Source organism: Tachyglossus aculeatus, chromosome 2 (assembly GCF_015852505.1).
Source record: "Tachyglossus aculeatus isolate mTacAcu1 chromosome 2, mTacAcu1.pri, whole genome shotgun sequence".
Taxonomy (NCBI): domain Eukaryota; kingdom Metazoa; phylum Chordata; class Mammalia; order Monotremata; family Tachyglossidae; genus Tachyglossus; species Tachyglossus aculeatus.
In genome coordinates this window covers 99635896-99647737 of record NC_052067.1, presented here as the reverse complement: position 1 = coordinate 99647737, position 11842 = coordinate 99635896, and the positions used below count along the sequence as shown (strand labels likewise).

At 52.6% G+C, this 11842-nt stretch overlaps 1 pseudogene; it reads left to right on the top strand.

Moving 5' to 3' along the window:
• The first annotated feature begins 489 nt into the window (after positions 1 to 489).
• LOC119942049 lies at positions 490 to 11779 on the top strand (annotated as a pseudogene).
• Positions 11780 to 11842: the final 63 nt, after the last annotated feature.

Here is an 11842-nt window from a genome sequence, read left to right as displayed (position 1 = left end):
AAGAGAAGCAGGAAGAGGTGGTGGCGGGACCAGTCCAAGTGCCAGGCTGCTCCATGGCCTCACAGAGCCCAGAGTGGCCTGGGGATTCCGAAGGATGCGCCCACGTGGGAGATGGCATTGCTCCCTTATGTTTCTCCATAAAAGGGCCTGGTCCCAGAGAGGGGGGCTCAAGTTGCCGGGAGTCAGCTTCATGACTAGCCGAGAGTGATGAGTTTTTGCGTGATGCGTAGGATGACTGGTAGCCACTGGAGATTTTTGAGGAGGGGAGTGACATGCCCAGAGCATTTCTGCACAGAGATGATCTGGGCAGCAGCGTGAAGTCTAGACTGAAGTTGGGAGAGACAGGAGGATGGGAGATCTGAGAGGAGGCAGATGCAGTAATCCAGTCGGGATAGGATGAGAGATTGAACCAGCAGGGTAGCAGTTTGGATGGAGAGATAAGGGCGGATCTTGGCAATGTTGCAGAGGTGAGACCGGCAGGTTTTGGTGATGGATCGGATGTTCCTCAGGACCTCTCTGGAGGCCCTGAAGGGGCTGGTCTTCATCCAGGATAGCTGAACAACATTCAGTCATTGGAGCTGCAGGACGGCTGGGACCTGTTCTTGTGCCTGGAAACCTTCCAGGAGGGCCTGGTCCTGCTGGCCAGGTAAAGGGGAGCTGAAGCACAAGGATCTCCGGGGAGATGGGGATGGGGGAGGGGGCCGGCAGAAGGAGCCCAATCGGGAACTCCCTGGCCCAGCCCTTCCATGCCCCAAGCTCCGGTTTCCCAGCCCCGGGGCTCCCGGACAACCCCCTGGGCTCAGACTGGCTGTGCTGTCTCCCCCAGGACAATGGTTCAGAACGGGTACCCTGTCGTGGGTGGCCTCTCGACGGTGGTGGAGACTCATCTGCCCGGGATGGGCCCGCAGGGACCTCACATTGCTATGGGTCTCCTGGCCCAGGTAAATGCCGGTGCCATAGAGCCCGTGGAGACCGTGCCGTGCCGAGCGTGGGGCCAGCGGAGCCAGGCAGGGACCATGGAGACCCAGACATTAGGAGACATCGTGGGGTGGGGCTGGGAGTGGGCAGGTTTCAGGGGGCAGAGGGAGGAGCTGGGAGGAGCCAATCCATTGCTCTGGCTCTTCCGCTGCGGACGGCCCTCCCCCTACCGCGCCTGCTCAGTCTCCATCTTTTCTCGGGGGACCCTTGTTCCCCTTTCCTGAGGGGGCTACCTCCTCCCATGACCCATGCACGTACGGTGTTTCTCTTGGCAGCTCATCTGGATCCCCAAGTTGGAGTCAGTCCTGGAACCTGCTGCTCTCCAGAGCATACTGCAGGGTGGCCTGGAGGACCCTGACCCCACGGTGCAGGACCCTGACCCCACGGTGCAGGTCACCAGTCTCCAGGCCCTCAACAGCCAACCCCTTAACCCGCGAAAAGATGAGAGGCCAAGGCCGAGGCCCGGCCCCCACCGCCCCAGGGCCCAGAGCCCAGAGCCCAGCCTGAGGGAGCCAGGGCAGGGAGATCTCAGCCCTGGAGCCCGCCACCCCCATCATCTCCTCAGGGAGGGCCCGGTTGGAGGCAGGAGGCTGAAGAAGGCGAAAGCCCTTCTCCACCCTACTCTCTCTTCTCATCCCCTCAGGGGTCACTACTCCAGGCCTAGCTTCTGGCTCTCCTGGAGGGACTATACCACGAGGGAGAGGAGTCCCTCTTGGCAGCCATGGCCACTGTGATCAGGGTGGCCCACAGCGTGGGGCATTGGGGTCTGAAGGGTCTCTTGAAGGAGATCGCTTTGATGCTGGGCCCCTACATCGACGACGTGATTCCGAGGCCTGCGGGTGGGGTCCGAGGATCAGCTTCTGGGCTGCAAGGCCAGGAGCCTCTGACTCTTACCCAGAAAGGACTGCCCTCTGCTCTGCTCTGCCCTTCTCTCCTCTCTGCCCCACTTTCCCCCATTAAGAACCACCCCAGGGCTGCCCCTGCCCCAGATTCTTCCCCAACACAGCCGTCCCTACCCCCACAGACCCGCCAACTGCCTGCCGTTGGCCCTTCCCTCCGGCAACCCCGGCTGTGTGTTCCCCCAAGGAGAGAGCTTGAGTGCGCGTTGCCGTCTTAAAGCTGCTTGGAGCCGTGGCCCACGACGGGGTCGGGGAGAAGCAAACTGGGCTCCGGCGGGAATTGATCCGGCATATGCTGCCCGTCCTTGTCCACATGATGGATGAGGATGCTGCCATACGGAAAGTAAGTCACTCACTGCCTGTGTGCCCAGCCTGGCCCCAGCCCCTCCCTTTCTCTCCATCACTTGGTACCTGGCCTCTCTGTCTCACTGACCAGCACCTGGCCGTATTTCTCCAGAAAGCCAGAATGACCTTCTTTTCCCTGACCCACAGCCTGGGTTGGACGCAAATCAAGTCAGTGAGCTGGAAACTGATGGGGGAGAAGGGAGTGCATGGGGCCTCCCCCACCATCTGGAATTATATGGTGAGCGGGCTCAGGACCATCAGGGCAGTCCTCGCGGGCTCCAGTGGGAACTTGTGGGGAGACCCCTGGATTCCATAGGGAGGTAGCTGGGGGTGAGCCCATAACAGCACTGGAATGAGGTGGCCAGGAGCCTGGAAGGGCTGGTGGAGGTCGATGCCTAGTGCCTGGAGAGGGAATGGAGATGGCAGTGATTCTCTGCAGACCGCGGGGCCATGGAGGTTCGTGGTGTGTGGGAATCTACAGCAGGTTGGGAAGGGGTTGGGAAGGGGTCAGGCTGCGGTCTCACTCTCTTCCTCCCCAGATGAAGACATTAAAGGGCAGCTGCCAGATATTTATCTCCCAGCCTCTGGGCTACACCAAAAGCCCCTAGACAGGGGTGCGAGCAACTGCTGTGCTCTTCCTTTGTGAGTGGGGAATTTGGAGCCCCCAGGTGGAACGGCCTCTCTGGCCACCCCCGGCCCCAGGGACGGCCCCTTTTGGACCCTTCTCTCCACTACCACCGGGGCCTCTGGGCTCTTGGGGCACCAAGTGGATCTCGGCCCTGGAAAGTTCCCCAGGGAGGCGACCGATTGGGCAGAGCACTGGCCTAGCACATGGCAGATTCTTCATTTCTTCCCACCAGTATACACCAACTACTACAGTAGGAGAGAGGCGTGGCTCTCGGAAGACGATTTCAACTACCTCTCCCAGAGTGGAGACTGGACAACAGCATCGATGCCCTCGGTCTGCCTCTCTCTCCAGCCTGTATTTCCCCCACTTCAACTCTCTCTTTCTCCCCATCCCTCTCTCCCCTGCCCTGGACTCTGTCACTACTTTCTCCCCTTTCCCTTCTTCCCTGCTTTGTTCTCTTCTCAATCTATTCTCTTTTAGGATCTCCCCTCCAGTCTCCACGGCTAAGCATTTCATTCTCCCACCTCTTCCTTGCCCTCTTCCTCCAGTCCCTGGACCCCTCTGGCCTGGATACGTGAAAACTGAGCAAAGATGGGAAGGAATGGGGAAGAGTGAGGGAGAACCCTTTGAGGGTCCAAGCAGGAGGAGAATGAGGAGGAAGAGGAAAAGGGGGAGGTTGAGCTGGAGGAGGAGAAGAGGAGGTGGAGGGTTTGGTTGTTGCCCAGGAAAATGCGGCTTCGGGTTCCCATGAACTTTCCCCTCATTTCAGCGTTTCAGTGTCTAAGAACGGACCCTTCACCCTGGATCCGTGACTTTGTCAGCTCCATGTGGACAAAGAGGAGCCAGGGCTGGAGGGAGACAACCTGAGGGAGAGGAGAAGGGAAACAGGAAGAGGTGGTGGCGGGACCTGTCCCAGTGCCAGGCTGCTCCATGGTCTCACAGAACCCAGAGTGGCCTGGGGTTTTTGAAGGATGTGCCCATGTGGGAGAAGGCATTGCTCCCTAACTCTCATTACTCCTACTGCTACTCTTTTGCACTCTTAACATTTTGCCCTGAACTGAATAGGAACTGTTGCTTGACTGAGGCAGATCAAAGCTGGCCCGGGTTCTCTAGGTCTGCTGATGAGCTCAATGCCATCCTCTCCTTCCGATGGGGCAGTGGCAGCTGCTGCCACGGTGGTGTCGGCTGCTGGAGAAGCTGAGTCCAGAAGGACTCCCTAGCATCCTGCTCAAAAGCAGCAGGGTTCAACGTGATGCCACGGCCATTTCGGTTCCCTAAGACTGAATCTGAAGTAAAAACGTTCAAATTGTTCCTGAACTGAAGCCGGATAACCCTCTCTCTTCAAGTTGCCCAGAATTGCAATCTCAGGTTGTTCCAGATGAGCAGTAGAGGGACGTGAATGTTTTTGTCATGAATCAGGGAAGTTTGAGCCATTATGTCATTGAAGTAAAGTTGATGGGTCCAGCATTCCCAGGGACTTCACCTGGGAATCCTGTTTCTCCTGCCTTTGCCCTCTCCTACTCTGCTCCCTCACCACCTTTTTCATACTTCCTCACCTTTTCCTGCAACCACTACAACCTTGGACATTGCTTCCTATCTTTCCACAATGTCTGGGCACCTGCGCCTAAGGACCAAGTGACATAAAGGAGGAGAGTGTGGAAACTTTGAACTGGATTTAAATTTAGAACTCTAAGTACCTTCTGTCTACTCTCTAGATCACCTTTAGTCGCTCGCATTTCCTGGCCCAAATTAGACATGTAGACAGAAGTACGGACGTAATTAGAACAGCCTGGCCTGCTGGAAAGGGCGTGGGCCTGGGAATCAGAATAATAAGCATAATAATAATGATGGCATTTGTTAAGCGATTACTATGCACAAAGCACTGTTCTAAGCGCTGGGGAGGGTGCAAGGTGATGAGGTTGTCCCACGTGCGGCTTGCAGTCTTAAACCCCATTTTACAGTTGAGGTAACTGAGGCCCAGAGAAGTTAAGTGACTTGCCCAAAGTCACACAGCTGACAAGTGGCGGAGGTGGGATTAGAACCCATGACCTCTGACCCAAACCTGGGCTCTTTCCACTGAGCCACGCTGCTTCCCTAGAAGGTACGGGTTCTTTCATTCATTCATTGGTATTTATTGAGCACTTTCTGTGGGCAGAGCACTGTACTAAGCGCTCAGAAAGTACAATTCAGCCATCGAGACAATCCCTGCTCACACCGGGCTTATGGTCTAGAAGGCTTACAGGCTAGTAGTCTAATCTACAATTCTATTTCTAGCTCCACCATTCGACTGCTGTGGGACCTTGGCAAGTCACTTTCAGTTGATACAGGATCAGTAAAATGATGCTAATACTTCAGGAAACCCAGAAGATTGGAATCTGGCAATCAGCTAGCCAATCACCTTGGAACTTTGCACCAGCTTTTGGAAGTTCCCCTTTTTCATGTGATCAGGAGTTATCTCCATTGGAGAAATTGCATTCCTGACTTCTATATGAGTCCCTCCAGCCCACTCCAACTCACCTCTGAAAAATGGCAGCCCAGGAAAGAGAGGCTTTTCTCAGACAAAGGGATTAGATTTCCCAGAGCTGTGGCAAGTGAGGGCTTTTTTTCTGATCTTCAGGAGCAGGACACAGGGCACAGGGCATAGATTCTGCCTATATCGATTTGCCAGATCTGAACTGACACTCTCTGACCACCACCTCCTCACTTGCCTTCTGTCTCACACAGCCCGATTCCTCCCCATACTATCCTCTCCCTCACACAGAGACCTCCAATACCTTAAGCACCTCCACTTATTCCAGGCCATCTTGTCCCATCTGAATATTCCCTCATCAACCTCCCCGTTCTTAATGCACAAATCCCCACCCTCAAGTCTGCCCTCTCCACTGAGTTCATCCATCCCTTGCGCCCCCATACCTCCAACAATCTCCCACCACTCCACAGTAAACTTCCCCTTGTCAGGTGCTCATCCTGCGGAGCTCTTGTGGGCAGAAATCCAGCCATCAGCCCGACCACATCCATTTCAGACTCATCCCCAACTCTGCCCTCACCTTTGTCCAGCAACACTTCTCTTCCCCTATCGACCATTGCCCTCACCGACAAGGCCTGACCTTTAATTCTCTCCTTTAACCCCGAATGCCAATGCCTTCCCATTTCTTGCGCAAGTTGGTTTTGCCATCTACTTCACTGACAAAATCGTAACCACCTCCTCAGCTCCAGGACCCCAACTCCATCATCTACTCCCTCATCTTTCCCAACTGTTTCTCGAGAGGAGAGAGAGTGAGCACTGATTACTGCTACTACGGTGAGCCCTCCCACTGTGACTCCCTTCATTCTGTTCCCTGGCTGGGAAGAGGGGCAGCTCCTGGGCCTGGTGGGGAGGGCACCCTCACGAATCTCAGGGTCTGGGGAGCCAAGGACCGGAACAGGACCCCTAGCTGAGCCCTACACATTCCGACCTGGGGTCTCACGCTGGAACTGGGCCTGCTGGGGGGCCGGGAGCACGGGCCTGGGAGTCAGAAGGTCATGGGCTCTAATCCCTACTCCGCCACTTGTCCGCTGTGTGGCCTTGGGTAAGTCATTTCACTTCTCTGCACCTCAGTTACCTCATCTGGAAATGGTGTTACTTCCCAATAGAGTCAATTAAGGAGAATGGGTATGGTGAGTCAGTTTCACAAACAGAATAAACCACGGTATTCAGTATCACAGTAAGAAAACTGATTGACATACAGAAAAAAATCTAGCCAACTGATCCTGCTCCTCTTAAGCCCTCAAATCAGGAGCATTGAAAATCTCCTATCGTAGGACAATCAGTCCCATTTGATGTTCGGGTCCTTAACGGGCCAGACCAACACAGGTGTTTCCTGGCCAAAAAACCCTTCAGGCCCAGGCTGCCCCTGCCTTCCCCAAGGAGGACAGTGAGCAGCCAAGTGTGGGCCTACGTTCCCGTCGGAAGGTCCCCTGCTCGGACTGTCTCAGTTGTCCTCTTGGATAGCAGCAAGGAGCAGCAACTGATGCTTCCCCCCAACCTTTATACTATGCTTGGTGACCGTTACATCGAGCTTCTTCCGCGTAATGACCCTAATCTACTAATTATAGTTCCATCATCTTCTGCTCTTAGAAGGGTCGATGGTGTGTCGACATTTACCTTTTCCCTTGGTGCCTACCAGTCTGGCTTATCTGCGATCATGGGAAGTGATATGCCGAGGTGCAAACTGCACACTTCATATGGGGATTGAGACTGAGCGTTCCACAGGTCAGCGATTGTATCCAACCGGATTTCCTTGTACTTGCCCCGGCGATTACTACAGTGCACTTTGAGCACCTACTGTGAGCAGAATACTGTGTGCAGAGCTTCTCCTCTAGCACAGCATTAAGCAGGATAAGGACACAGTAACAGTGTGAGATCCTGGCCACTCCTCCAACATCAGAACCCTGTAGCCCACTGCCAGGGAAAGAGTCAGCCCAACCCAAATGCCATCCAAGACTCCCATCGTGCCCCGCACCAATCAGGCAGGAAGAAGACCCAGCAGGACCCAGGCCTTCCCAACTTTTGGAATGTTGGGAAGACTGAGACTCTGGGGACCGCTGGACTCTCAAAAGCTCAGCCAATGTGGTGAGGAGATGGAAACCCCCTTTGAGCTGCAAAGCTCTTCTGCTCTCATCTCGAACGTTGAACTTGATTTTTCCATATTGTTTTGCTGTTCTGATCATTTTAAGCTCTTCTCATTTATCCATCGTTAACCCCGAGCAGCACGTGCCAGGGAGCAGAGCGGAGGCTACAGCAGGAGAACCTCTCTAGGGGGTGGCTCCCCATTTCCTCCACACCCGGCTCTTCTCTCCTCAGGCCTCGGCCAACCCCCTGTCAGCAGTCCAGAGCCGGGCCTCAACAGGAAGGTCCTGGCCAGATCGACGAGCTCCAGATCAGCCATGATGAGCCGTGCGAGTGGGATTCTCCCTGTGTTGCTGCATAAGTCCGAAGCCACAGCCCATCAGGTAGGAGCCTCAGGAGAAGGTGGCTGGGAAGGCCTGGTTGAATTTATCCTTCAGGCCCCAGAAGTAGCAGTTGCCTGTCATTGTCCCCCTCGAGGCTCTAAGTTCAGTGTGGGGAGGGAATGTAGTTGCGTAGTACTATCGTTGCGTAGTACTCTCCCAAGAGCTTAGTACAGTGGTCTTCATACAGTAAATGCTCAATAAATACAATTGATTGATTGATTGATTGATTGATGTCTCCGGGCCTGGGTGTCTAAACTCTGGGATTGGAGGGGAGTGAGGGTGAGGAGACAGGCTTAGCAGGGTCCGGGACAAATGAACAAATTACCTTAGGTGCATTTGATTGGATTATGGGTGTGCTGGTGATCTTGAAGGATTTCACCTGACAGATGGGTCAACGATCAAAATGACCCTAACCCTGCAGGAAGCACAGTACAAAGTGACCTAGTGGAAAGAGCACAGGCATGGGAGTTCGAAGAACCTGGGTTCTGATCCTGGCTCTTCCACGTGTCTGCTGTGTGACCTTGGGTAAGTCACTTAATTTCTCTGTGCCTCAGTTACTTCATCTGGAAAATGGAGATTAAGACTATAATCTTCATGTAGGACATGGACTGTAACCAATCTAATTCTCTACCATCTACTCCAGTGCTTAGTACAGTCCCTGGCATATATTGTTTTACAGACACCATAAAAAAAAGGAAAAAGACAGATATCAGGCAACCATTTCCAGCTTCACAGCAGCTTCTTGAAATTTCCCCCAACACCCCCCCATACTACTGACAAATAGCGTGGTAAAGAGGGGGTATTCTCCGCTAAAGGAATAAAGATTTTTCCTAGCTGTGGCAAGCAAGAGCTTCTTTTTCAGATCCTCAGGAGCGGGTCATGGGTGGCAGGGTCTCGTTCCTTCCCATTTCAATTTGCCAAATCTGAAATCCCATTCTCCAGCCACCACCTCCGCAACCGCCTTCTCTCCTCTGCAGACTGTCTTCTCCCTCCCAAAGACCTCCAGTCTCGTAAGCACCTCCACTTATCCGGGGCCATCAAGTCCAATATAGAAATCACCTCATCAACCTCCCCTCTCTTGATGCCCAGCTTCCATCAATTCTGGTCTTTCCATTGAGCCTGTCCTTTGTACCCCTTTCCCTCTGGTGATCTCACACCAATCCCCAGTAAGTTTCTTCTCCTCAGGTGCTCAACCCATAGAGTGCTGTGGGCAGAAATCCAGCTATCGGGTCGACCACATCCATTTCAGACCCATCCTCACTTATATCTCCAGCCCTGATCTCTCTCCAGCCCTGAGCTCTCTCCTTCTCTGCCATCTTGCATTTTCTCCTGTCTTCAAGACACCTCCACTTGGCTGTGCTCCCATCACCTCAAACTGAATGATTTCATTCATTCATTCATTCATTCAATCGTATTTATTGAGCACTTACTGTGTGCAGAGCACTGTACTAAGCACTTGGGAAGAACAAGTTGGCAACATGTAGAGATGGTCCCTACCCAACAGCGGGCTGACAGTCTAGAAGTGGGAGACAGACAACAAAACAAAACATAATAAATAAATAGAATAAATATGTACAAATAAAATCAATAAATAGAGTAATAAATACATACAAACCTATATACATATATTCAGGTGGTTCCAGTGGTTGCCATCCACCTCTGCAGAATGCAACAGAAGGTTCTTGCCATTGGCCTTAGAGCAGTCAGTCACCTCGCCCCCTCCTACCTCAACTCGCTACTCTCCTACAATAACTCAACCCACACATTCCGTTCCTCTAATGTTACCCTTCTCACTGTACCTAGAGCTCATCGCTCTCGCCGCCAACCTCTCACCCAGGTCCTATGTCTGGCCTGGAATGCCCCCCCACCCACCCCCGCCCCCTCAAATCTGACAATTAGTCTCTCCCCTTTCCAAGCTTTATGGAAGGCACAGCTCCTTTGAGAAACCTTCCCTGCCTACACCCTCCTTTCCTCTTCTCCCTCTCCCTTCAGCATCACCCTGGCTTGTTCCCTTCACTCATTCATTCATTCATTCATTCATTCATTCATTCATTCATTCATTCGTTCTTCATTCATTCATTCGTTCTTCATTCATTCATTCCTTGGTGACAGAAACTCCAAGTGACATTTTGCCTACACTCTGAAACTTCTTTAGTCAAGGACAGTCTGCTTCCCTGGGCCAAATTACATTCGCAGACAGACATACGGGTACAGTAAGAGCAAACTAGGAGAAAGAGCGTGGACCTGGCAGTCGTAAGAACTGGGTTCTAATTCTAGCTCCACCATTTGACTGCTGTGTGACCCGGGAAAAGTCACCTCAAGTTCAAGGTTTGGTGGGGACTGTGGTGTGGGAGTTGATTAGGGAGAAATAAAAGAGCAGAAAAGAGATGAATTATAGATGAACTATTCAACTAAAGTCCTCTGCATCCCTGGGTTCCAGCTGTCATCCCACATCCTTATGGCCATTACTTTCAAAAGTCCATAAACAGGTGACAGGCAGCGGCTGCCTTCACCACTCCACCAACTCTCTTCTTGACAAATAAAAAGTCATTTTTTAATGCCTTCATGTCAACAAGATTGTGCCCTAGAAGGGCTCCCATCCCTCCTCGAGAACCAAATCCAACAAGGCCTACTCTGTCCTAATCTTCCTTCATTTCCCAGCTGCCTTAGGTTAGGGTGACTCATTCCCTTCTCCTTGAAGCACTTTCAGATCTTGGATTCACTCACCTGGTCCTCAGCTGGTTGTCTGCTGGGTGTCCCACAAAACTCTTTTATCACCATCATCAACATCCTTGGTATCCTCACGGTGGATAGAGCACGGGCCCAGGGATCCTAAGGTCATGGGTTCGAATGCTGGCTCCGCCACTTGTCTGCTGTGTGGCCTGGGGCATGTTACTTCACTTTTCTGGGCATCGGTTACCTCATCTGTGAAACGGGGATGAAGACTGTTGGCCCTATGCTGGACAGGGACTGTGTCCCACTCAGTAGGCTGGTATCCACTCCAGCACTCAGTACGGTGTCTGGCACATAGTAGGTGCTTAATAAATACCATCATCACGATCATTATCTTAATTATTTTTGAGCACTTACTGTGTGCAGAGTAGTGTGTGCAGAGCTTCTCTTCTAGCACAGCCTAGAGCAGGATAAGGATATAGTAGCGGTGTGAGATCCCGCAACTCCTCCAACAGCAGAACCCTATAGCACGCTGCCAGCCAAGGGATCGGCCCAACCCAAATGCCCCCCAAGCCCCCCAAACGGACAGGTAGAAGGCCCAGAGGGGCCCAACCGTCCCCAACCTTGAGAATGTTGGGAAGATTGTGACAGTTGGGACTGTTGGACTCAGAACAGCCCCACCAAATCTGAAACTGCCCTTTGAGCTGTGATGCTCTTTTGCTCTCATCTCAGACGTTGGCCTTTACTTTTCAATATTGTTTTGCCATTTTGATCATTTTAATGTCTTTTCATTTGTCCACAGCCAAAACACCCATAGTCCGTAGCGAAACCCTACCTAAAAGCACATGCCAGGGAGCAGAGCCGTGGCTACAGTAGCGAGAAGCAGCATGCCTCGGTGGAAAGAGCCCGGGCTTGGGAGTCAGCGGTCATGGGTTTGAATCCCGGCTCTGCCCCTTGTCAGCTATGTGACTTTGGGCAAGTCATTTAACTTCTCTGGGCCTCAGTTCCCTCAACTGTAAAATGGGGATTCAGATGCTGAGCCCCATGGGGAACAACCTGATTACCTTGTATCCCCTCCACTGCCCCCCATGCTCAGAACAGTGCCTGGCATAGTAAGCACTTAACAAATGCCATCGTTATTATTATTATTATCATTTCAGTAGGAGTACCTCCGTGAGGGGCAGCTCCACACTTTCCCCATTCTTGGCTCTTCTTTCATCAGGCCTCTGCTGACCCCGTGACCACAGTCCAGGGCAAAGCCTAAACAGGAAGGTCCTGGCCAGATTAATATTAATACTAATCATTATCATGATTGTTATTATTGTTG